The following is an 11,790-nucleotide window of genomic DNA, read 5'->3' as shown; positions in this document are numbered from 1 at the left end:
ACACATGTAGTGAGTAGACTTATAGTGAGATGGATGAATGCATATGTTATTTAAGGCTGCAAACAAATCAAGATTTATCAAGTAACTAAAGTTCGTTTGGTTCAAGCGTTCACTGAGTATGACCTTGAATTCAAGCATATAACAGGAGCTTACAGGGTATTACGAGTCGATCTCTAGCTTATAAAGTCTTAAGTCTCGACTCAAGCTCTTGTCAAGCCATTTGAGCCTTATGTGACCAATGAATGCATATATAACTGAAAATTCTCAGTTACGTGTTATTATTAACATACTTGAAAATTTTAACCTTTTCATGACTCGTGGTTAGAGTTTGTTATTTAAAAGATTATTTTTACATACATTTAATAAGGTTAGTAATAAAAAATAATTTTTCCATAAATATTCAATCTTTTCTAGCTAAGCTTGAGGTTATTTTGAATGTTCCTAGAGCCGAGCTCGATCTCAGTTTGTATGCAGCTCATGATTCTAGCTTTTTAAACCGTCTCCGCGTTATTTTCTTTTTACTATTTAGTTCATCTGTTCAAAAGGAGTGATTTGTATTATGAAGAATGAATTTTGATTGTAGAAAAATAAAAATAAAAAAACCCTCAGGTTGGTTTCTTAAAGCACCTCAAAATTAGCTGTTTTAATTTTAGGAATCTCAAAACTATACATACATTGGTATAAAGCATCTATAAATAAGAAATATCTGCACAGAGCACCTGAATTACCTCCATTATTGCCCGCGGTTGGCTCAGGATTGAGAAAATTGATATTAGAATACTTCAAAAAACATCAAGTGTGGAGTGCACTGCCCTCGGACGATGGAAAGCACTTAAAGATCGATGCCAATGCATTATTCAAGCACTCTGTACAAGAATTCTCATTCAAAGTGTTCCAACAGTCTGCTAGCACATAGGCTGAGTCATTTTCAGTGCTAGATAATTCCTGTTTTCGTGCAAAGTAGTTCCTGTTTCTTGGCGCATCCCTCACAGCATCTATGAGTGCCTGCATCACGGAATCCCTAAACACACGACGACTCCTTGTTGTATTTCCACAAACTACCGTGCCATCTGCTACTTCATATTCCTGAAAGAAGCTGTAGTTCTGTGTTCGCATGAAGCAACCATCAAGTAAAATTTGTCCGCCATTTCTAGGATAGCAACTGGGAAGATGTGTCCGGGCTTCAGCGTAACATAACACACAGTCATTTATAGAAAGATCATCATAGCATTCAGCAAGTCCATAGATTCTGTCAGGGCCCGTGCCTGCAGATGATGTTGCACTTTTAAAACTTCTAACTTGGGAGCTAATTGTGGTCATAGCCTGGACAAAGTTTTGTATGTATATGGTTCGGTTGTTCGGATATTGTTGATTACAAGTCATTTTAATGATTTGAGATCTGGGACCCCCCTGTGATGTATCTAGTAGAAGCAAAATGATGATAATAGTGATCAAAACAGACTCTTTCAATGGTGATTCCTTCATCTTTATCAAAGTGAACTGCACATGGTTCAGTGGTTTAATATATCATCAGTTATCTGTTGTATAAAACAAATATCGTATTTAAATTGTTTTGCCAAGAAAACTGTTTTATGTTGACCCTCCCCTACATGCTATCCCAAAAAGAATCAACGTTCGTATGGACTTTGATAAGGTTAGAAATTTTTAAATTGAATCATATAATATAGAAAACAACTGATTGAATGAATCTAAATAGGTAGCTGTAACTTGTGAATTCTTACCTATAATTAATTATAGTTAGTTAATCAGATCGGCAGAGAGATTGAAGAGGAGCCCAACTCATCGAAGATTGACCTGAGGTAGACTACGTTGAGCTATAAAGTATAAACAGTAACCCTGCCCTGGGAGAGTACGTCACCATCAATTTGACCAAAAAGAGTTTCAAATCATTTTAAATTTTACAAGTTTTCATATTCTATAGAGAAGGTTCAAAACACGTACTTTTCAAGATGAAATAATATCTTATCTTTTTCTAATATTTATTTAAAATTATACGCAAATATTATATATATTAAAATGCATAGTTAACTCACATAAATCACTATTCATGAAATAGTAAATATATAAACCACTTAGTTACTTATTGACACCTCACTTGCTTTTTTTATTTCTATGTGTAGTGGAGGGGCTATAAATTGGGGCGTTTTGCGTCAAAGGACGTCCAGTCAGCAAATGATGGGTTTTTGTTTTTTTGGGTGTAATGGTGTTGTAGCCCCATATATATACATACATACATATATATACTAGTTTGATCCTCCCGTGCTACGGGAGTTTATTTAAAGTTTTGTTTTTAATCGTTTTGATATTTTATGATGATTTATTTTATTTTTTAACGTAGTTTTGTTTTAATTTAATATATATATATATATATATATATATATATATATATATATATATTAGTTTGTTATTATATTTTTTAACGTTTGGGTTTTATCACTTGAGATGTTTAGGTTTTTAGATTTTTAACGAAAAAAAATAAACGAACATGAGCATGTTGATTTTTTAAAATGTACAAACATGAACAAAAGATTTGTCTAATGAAAAAAAGAGGCGTTGATGTAGTGACAATGGTGGGTAGTATCGGAAGTTAACCGACGATGGAGATGATAGACCAGTAACGAAGAACATGTAAAGTAGATAAATTAAATAAGGATTTGATGATGAAAGTGTTTATCAATAAATGAGATCTTATAACCCATTTGAGGACTATTAAAGTTTGGTAAGACCCATAACCCGTGAAAATTATTCTTTGAAGATTATTGGGTTATTTTACAAATAAATGAGATGTTATAACTCGTTTAAGGGTTATCCGGGTTTGGTGAGACCCATGACCCGTGAAAATTATTGCTTGATTATGAAATACTTTTACAAATAAATGAGATGTTATAACTCATTTAAAGACTATCCGGGTTTGGTGAGACCCATATCCGCGTATTCGGGTCAAATGCATGAAAAGCTTGCATTTATAAATCAAGCACTTTGGTGGCTCTAGAGAATGTGGGGAACAACTTGAGAGCGACACCTAAGATTTTATGGTAGACAATTATATAGATAGTTAGATATATCATATATATCTCTCACACATATATATATAATAATATAATAAACACATAAAACACACAGATATGCATGACGAGAAAAACCCATCGCCCCGCCCCCACCCCTTATCGCCTCAATATCGCCAGGGGGCGGTGTTCCCCCCAAATTCGCCCCATTTCGCCCTCCAAATTCGTCCGGTACGCATGGCCTAACTAACTTTTGAATTTAACATATTTTACTCATATACATATTTTAATATACTATGTCTTCTTAATTTTCAAATATACAATCACGAACACTTATTTTTATTACGTTTCAACATAAGTTTTCTTCAAAACCGATGTAGGTCAAATATTATATTTTTAACTCTCATTTTTTTGCAACTTAATGTTACTTTAAATTTAAATACAAACAAAACGACAATGTTTCTATGTATGCTTCGATATAAATTTGATTCAATATTAAGCTCACGCAATGCATGACCAAAACATGCGTGTCAAATATAATATATTTTTGCTTTCTTTCTTAAAAGTATTTTAGTTTTTTACAAAGACAATCATATTTCTACATCGTTTCGATGTAAATTTTTTTTATTAAATCGAGCCACTATAACATGTAGACAAACTTTATTAACTTTATGTGTTTATCAACGTCTTCGTTAAAATGCACAGACTAATGTGTATCAACACTCCCGTCGCAAAGCACGAGATCATTTACTAGTTAAAATAAAAAGGTTTAAAAATGGAGAAGCATGAGAAAGATGAAAGTTGAAAACCATTCAAAATAAATTCAAAAAAATATATTATAATTTAAAATACAAATAAAGAGGTCAAACAATTAGAATGTTTCCTCCGTTGTACTCATTAAAACACTTGTCCATCAAATTAATCCTAGCCACCCAAAAACCACAAATTTTTCTTACTTTTATAGTTTTTTTAAGGATAACTCAACTCTTTAATTAATGCCAATAAAAAAGAATCATATTTTAAATATCCTTTTCCAAATTACTGTAGTGGTAGGAATTATGAGTTTCTCAATGGAGACTCATGTTTAATTCTTACAAACAACACTTTAAAGGGGGTATGAGTGAGTCAATAAAGAAAGACTGAGATTTTTGTAATATCTAGTTTAATCCTGAGGGGTCTGGGTTTTACCACCAATGACTTTCAGACGGTTGGGTTTTCCCCGGAACTAGAGGCACTTAGGTTGTTCACTATGAAGGAGGCTTTAAAGCCCCTCCATAGTGGCAAATCATTACCACGTGGGCGCTGTGGGCTTTAAAGCCGCTCCACTATGTTGCCCCACGCTTTGGCTCGAAGTCCCGATGGGCTTTAAAGCTTTTTTTTTATTATTTATTAAACAAATAGAATAAAAACTAAATAATAATATAATAATACTAAAATTAAAATCAAAATATAAAACATAAAAAAACAATGAAAACATAAAAAAAAATAAATTAACCAAAATATAACTAATATTCGTCGTTGTTCTCTTTGTCTTCATCCTCGTTTGCATATTTGGCCATTATCTTTGCTCCCCCACCCCCATCCTAAAAAAAGCCCACGTGGCTGGATCTAGATGCGATAGATACTTTGCGAGGAACTTGAAATCATTGTCTCGTTGCCGCTCTAATTAATTTATTTTCCTTTCATCGTGCATCGTTTTGTATTCCGCAGGCACCGTTTTTCTTTCTTCATGCATTCTTGTGTTTTCATCTTTTGAGTCTTTTTTAACCTTCACAAATTCGGATAGTATAAGCTACAAGTTGTCAAAACGCGAGCTCACTTTGAAACTCATCGAGGATGTCGTTCTAAACGAAGATCCTCACCTCTCGCCATCGCCTTGGCTTTATCTCTTCCTACCGGGCGTGGTAACTCATCAAGTTCATCAAAAACAAACTTGAGATCACACTCGTTTAAGTTTAATTGACAACGAGCATCTGACTTGGCTTGAGACACTGATTGATCGGCCGAAGTAGACGTTGTTTTTAACTGACTGGACAGTCGTGATGAAGATGACAGGACGGGTGGCACCCACTTTGGTGAGCTCGTGCATCGTCTCTAAGCGTCCAACATATTGAAATCTCCTTTATATTCGTCCTTGTATTGTTTTAAGGCAAACTCCATAACGTTGGCATCATTCATGCCGCTTTTCTCCCATTGGTTGCAATGCGGTTGTAACAGTTGGAAAAATTGGTTATTCTTTTTTGCATTGCCTTCTATTTGCTTTGTTGTAGACGTAATCGTCCTTACGGTATTCACCTATACACATTGTAGCAAAGAACCGAGCACGTGTTTTCTTCCAAATCTCAAAGGTATGTTTACCGTCACATTCGATTAAAATAAAAACCTAGTATTAGTAAGAAAACATGAAATATATATAATTATTTTATTTTCTATAACTTACCTTAAATTGAGTATTCGGATGAGTCAATCCACGCACATGCCAACACAATATCCTCATCCGTTTCCCACTTTAAGCTTTAGATTTTTCCCTGGTTGTTAAACCTTCAATTTTTTGTATAACTTCGTTTACCCTTTGACGTGGTACAAGTTACTTGTGGTTCGGGTACTCGGGTTTCGGGCAATTAGGTTGCATGTATTTAGGTTTCGGGTACTTGCAAAGACACATATGACATTGGCGGTTGATATAACATATCGGTGAACGGTTGCATAGTGGATGGCATTACAGGTTGATAACCTTGTTGGTTGGAAAAGAAAGGGTTAGTAGGGTCATTAATGTTTGCAATTGAGTCGGACCCCACATGTTCGGGTTTAGGATCGGTTCGGTTTGGGTTCGGGTTTGAGCTCGGGTTCATGGTTGAAGAAAGTTGAGAAATTGATTGTATTATAAAGAAAATTGAGAGTGTTTTTAAGATTAAATGGAGTGTTGAATAAAATGGAGTTGAGAAATTCTTTGTTTAAATAGGTTAATTTTTTATTTAAACGGTAATATTACCGTTGGAATGGGAGAAGGCCCACCAACATTCCCTTTTCCGCCCATCTTAGCCACCTCCCTCCTCTAAAGTTGCCTGCCCTTTATCGCCCCTCGTTGGTGTTCCCTCCAATACGCCGTTGCAACAACTCGTATTCAAATATTATTTTATTAACCATTACCCGACCCGTTTTACATTCGGGAAAATTTATCAGTAAAATTATCGCGATTATCGAACTAATTATTATAATATTATTGTTCATTTACTTATTTGAAATATATATATATATATATATATATATATTTTGGCAAAAAATTATACAAACTAAAACCATTACCACTTTATGTTTCCACCTTCAATCTCCAGGGACTAAAATGCAAATATTATATATTAATATATTATAAATCAATTATCTGGATCTAACCCATATCCAAACCCATTTTCAAACCCGTTTGTAATCAAACCATAACCGGTTTATTTTTCTTGATCCTTAATCTTCGCACTATAATCAAAATTTGTTATACCAAATTGTTTAGATGATTATAACCATCTTTATCCCTACAATAATTAAGTAACACGAACAATTAAGATTCAGAATTTCAAACTTAACGAAACTGCCTTATACCCGTTTCTGATTTGCATATATAAACATAATAATCCAATTAACATGGTGTACATATTCTCCTTCATCTCGTGAACCTAACCCTAAGAGGAATTGGATTATATTAACCTGCTGAGCTCGTTCTTGATCTCGTATTAGCCGGAGTTTATTCAATCTAATTAGCCATCTTACAATCAGCGTTTAAGGTAATTGTTTATATGTTTATGAACGTCGTGATGTCAGCTTTAATAACCCTATGACCAATTAAACAAACAAACAATGGATTGATAGTTTGTGATTCTAGGTTTCTTCAGTTTTGGGGAAACTGGTCTTTGTATATTTAATATTTCGTTTTAATATCTTAACAAACTAACAACCTAGAGAAGCTGGTTTGGTTGGTGTCTGTGTTCCTGGTCACTAGGCTGCCGACACAGGTTCGAGACCCAACAGCCCGAGTTTTTAGTTTTATTATTTTTTTATGGTTTTAACTTGTTTAAGGGTTGTAAAATCAATTTTAATTCATATTAATTATTAAATAAACAATATTTTATTAAAACCGACATCTTGGAGTTATCTTTCTTCTCGAATCTCGTTAAAAGCTTTCGTTTACGTATATATATATATATGTATTATAAGTATGTATTTTTTATAATAAGTCATCGTTATTTAAACCCGACACCATCATTTAGGATGCTTGTCGTTGAACGTCTATATAAACTTATATTTATTATATATATATATATATATATATATATATATAGGTATTTGATCATTTCAGAAGTATTTTTACAACGAGAAGTGAATGTGTAACTCCATTAATCCCTATTTTCACTCCCTTTCTTATTGGGTAGGTGCATATGTACGTGTGTAGGTACTTATTTTTGTATATGTGTATGTATGTTTGTATGTGTGTAGGTATATGGGTTTGAATGTGGCTTGGTACATTTGTATGTGTGTAGGTAGGTTTGAATGTGTGTAGCTAAAACATAAATACAACCAACCTACATAAATGTAGGTAACATCATATGAAATGGAGTGAAATTAGGGATTAATGGAGTTACACCTTCACTTCTCGCACTTCTCGTTGTAATATCACTTCTTGTAAAATCCATCCCCTATGTATGTATATATATATAGGGTTAATTGTGTGATGTACACACCAGTTTTAATGTACATATAATAGATATTGATGTGAAGTTGTTGCAATATTTATTTTTCTACTCTAGATGTACACACAGTGATGTGAAGTTGTTGCAATATTTATTTTTCTATTATATTTTTCTACTCTAGATAATCATTTTGGATTAATTGGCATCCCTTTTATTTTTAACGCATATGCAGGTTATCGTGTGACGTGAAGTTAGTTCAAGTTTTTGAAAATAGCTTAAGAATAAAGATAGAGAAAATTAATAAGACATTTGTTTTATGGTTTATGTTTGTTTGGTGAACTATTTATCATTTTGGATATTGTATTGGATACTTTGTTTTATTTGAAATTAAATTTAATAGATATTGAAATTTCCAATATTACATGATAGTATCTGAGAGCTGTGATGTAAGGCCCCGTTACCGGTGCCCCACATTTGGTGTTGGATTTACTCATAAACGCAGTTCTAAATATCATAGTTAATTAAAACATTCGTGGAATATAAAAACTTTCATAAAATATTTCATAACAACCATATCTTGTCTTAAAACAACATCTCGTCTTTCAAAATAAATCGAAGCATTAAACTTAAACTTCTTGAGCCTTCCGATGCCAGCCTCTTATTCAATGTCACGTATCCCCTTAAGCGAGCTGCCTCAATCTACTCACCTGCGTGCATACTAAAAGTCAGCTACGCTGAGTGAGTTCTAGTTAATCATACAACATGCAATCGGTTCACATACTTGCACACACGCCCGAAGGGGTGTACATTATTCATACTTACTTGTCTTACGTAACTATCTATCCTATTTAAAGAGCCTTCCGCCCTATAACCTCACAGATATTATAAGGGTCTGGTCCCTAACATCACAGATATTATTAGGGTCTGGTCCCTACCATCACAGATATTATTAGGGTCTGGTCCCTACCATCACAGATATTATTAGGGTCTGGTCCCTACCATCACAGATATTATTATGGTCTGGTCCCTTTTCTACCTGTCTATCTCTTACATTCATTCATAACGTACATACATGTCATTCATATTTCATACATAGCATTATAGCTTGACAGTACGTGCAATATCCGAAGATCGTTCACGTATCGGCAAGCAATCATTCTTACCTTTCACATAATCACATAAGGCATACACTTATCACTTAGGATAAATGTATTAACAATCACGTCGAGTATGCACACAGCCTCGAAAACATAACAAGGAAATGGGGCTAGAAACTCACCTGAATGCGGTTACGTTCACCGTTAATGGTAATCCCTTTCTTCAGTTGCGCACGGCTGACTGTATAATAATTGCACGTATCAATTAACTACTACTACTCACATTGTATTTCTAGTCTTAGTTATTACCCACAACGAACGGGGGTCCGGGGGCAGCGCCCCTGGCAGCAGGGTCTAGGGGCGGCAGCCCCTAGCAGGGTCCAAGGGGCAGAGCCCCTGGCTGGGGTCGAGCTGTCTTAACACATTTTTCACTAGGATTTTAATTTATTTCCTAATTCGCTAACTCATTCCTCATAACGAATTAAGCCTGATTCGCCATCCGATTCGCTACCGAACTTAACTTACGCGAAATTAATTGTAAGCCAACTTGTATACAAGTAAAATTAGATACGAGCGAACTTAGCATTAAGCGAAGTTAACTACAAGTGAACATATTCATAGGCGAACTTAGAGTGGTGAATTTAACTTGGCGAAGTTAAACCTTAGGCGAACTTAACTTGCAGGCGAAGTTGCCCGCTGGCGAACTTGGCAACAGCGAACTTGGCTTGCAGCGAACTTGGCTTGCAGGCGAAGTTGCTCAGCAGTAGGTTCTGTTCGTTCTAAAACCCCTTACTCGTATCCGTTTCGTCGTGAAATCCTTGAATATGATATTTAGCCAACCCGCGATCATTCCCATGGTCATTTTTGGATAAGATTCGGCCCGTAAACGTATAAAGTTTGGACCTTTAAACTCAAAAACGTTTAACACTAGATCTACGGTTTATCTTAAACGAGCCGTTTATGTTTACGGTTTCATTAGGTTTGTTTTAACATCAAGTTTATAACTTTACGTTTTGTTTACACTCGATCTATCCCCGTTCTAAGTTTCAAGGCTAACCGATCCTAAAAACATAAACTTTAAGGTAAAAGGCATGCCTTTATGCGATCGGTGTGGTCGCGGTTTGCTTGGTTATATTGTATCTAGCTCGTATAGTGAAGATCCATGGCTTGATCTTTGGACTCGAATCCCGTCTCTCTCTCTCGGCCGTATGTAAGGTGTAGGGTGTGTGTTTTGGAGTGTGTAGGCAATATGGATGAGTGGAATGAGGATTAGGGTTTTAGGGTAGTTTAAGGGGTATTTATATCCCTTAAAGCCCATGGACCTAAGGCCCATTCCCTTTAATCCATCTTAATTAGTCCAAGTCCATGATCTTTTCCTTATTAGATGCTAGTTAATATTATTTAACACCCGACAATTTAACGAAACTTTCTTTATTTATTATTAGAATATTTTAGGATGTTACATGTGAGCAATCAGCTCATGCCCAGCATTTCCGTCATAGGATGGGGTGTGACAATCACCCCTAAGTTGCCCCCCCTAAACCGCCCATAGTGAAGAGTCTTAAAGGCTCCGTATAATTAGGTTGGGCTAGCTGATGATGATGTTGTTCATTGGGTCATCCCTTACGAGTAACTAAACAGTGCTCTGGTTGTTAACCATTAAAGAGAGTAATAATAATAAGTTCAACCATTTTAAAGAAATATATGCTGAAATGACCAATGGGCCATGGAAATCAAAGTAGATATTACTAAACTCAAGTGGGACGTCTCCTTTTAATAAAAAAATAATGATTAGTCAACCAAAAGACATTCAAGGTCGTTCTTTATTATCAGGGGTTGTTTAATAACTTCTTAATGACCACTAAAAGAATGCCTCTTGATGATTCATAACCTTTTAATGGTTAAGAGGTAAGAGGTAGCATTTTAATGACTATTAATAGGCTACCAAATAGCTCCTTAGTCTATTAGTCTATCAGACTATTAGGTTTGGGCATCAAAATGCCACTCAAGTGATGGCATGGCTATCGACGCCGATGGTTAACACCTCCTCGGTGTTTTTTGGTCCACCCAACGGAGGTTTTGTTGTGGAATTTTCACTTATATTAGCACTGCTCAACTAACCTCTTTTTTCAATAACAATTCATTTTTAATATATTCCACAATTTTTTCTTTGTCAAACTTCTAATACATAAAATTCAAGTTTGAATCTAAGGAAATTGCAAAAGCCTGAAGAAGAAGATGAGGCTTTAGAAGAGGAGGAAGTTGCAAAGAAGATGAGATAAAGTTTAAGTAGAAAGTGGAGTTTTTTAATTGTAATGTTTTTTTAAAAACTTTTATGAACTATTTAAGTATTTTTTTTTTCATTTTTGTAAACAACTAAATATTTATTGAACTCATGACTTCCCCTTTCACATTCATATCACCTTACCACCCCACCAAAGTGGGAATGATCATAATTATTTTAGTAGCTTGTTGTTTTTTGAACGACTAAATTTTACATTGTATTAAGTTTGAACCCATAACCACCTATTTAAGTTGGTTAGTTAGTTTTAGTTAATAACTTGTTTTTGATAATTTTTTGAAAAATTTAAACATACAGGTTTGTATAAATTTTTTTACGAACATCCCAGTATAAATTTTAACAAAAAAGAATTTGTTTTGTAAAAAAAAATATATTTTTGTATCTGTAAATGACTTTGACACATGCTTAGACTAGTAAACTTGGCGAATATTTTACATTTTTGACTACCAACAACTATGTGTACTCGAAGCTTAATACTTTTTTAGTTTTACATGTATACAATTTTTTAATTATTAACGAATATTTTTAACTAATTTTAGTCGGTAATGTTTGTGTAGCATTAATTTATTAATGAATGCAGTGTTATTTTATTTATTTTTTAGTTTTAGTTATATTAATTTATTAACGAACCATCCTCTATATAAATACACACATACTAGGTTTTATCTCCCGTATTACCGAGTTGT

At 34.3% G+C, this 11,790-nt stretch overlaps 1 pseudogene; it reads right to left on the bottom strand.

The window, feature by feature from the left end:
• Positions 1 to 792: 792 nt before the first annotated feature.
• Positions 793 to 1,320, bottom strand: LOC143630426 (cysteine-rich receptor-like protein kinase 2 pseudogene; annotated as a pseudogene).
• Between the last annotated feature and the right edge of the window lie 10,470 nt (positions 1,321 to 11,790).

This window comes from Bidens hawaiensis, unplaced genomic scaffold (assembly GCF_021521415.1).
Source record: "Bidens hawaiensis isolate Kalapana, Puna unplaced genomic scaffold, B.hawaiensis_p1.1 tig00005663_1, whole genome shotgun sequence".
In the NCBI taxonomy this organism is placed as follows: domain Eukaryota; kingdom Viridiplantae; phylum Streptophyta; class Magnoliopsida; order Asterales; family Asteraceae; genus Bidens; species Bidens hawaiensis.
This window is presented reverse-complemented; position numbering and strand designations above follow the sequence as displayed.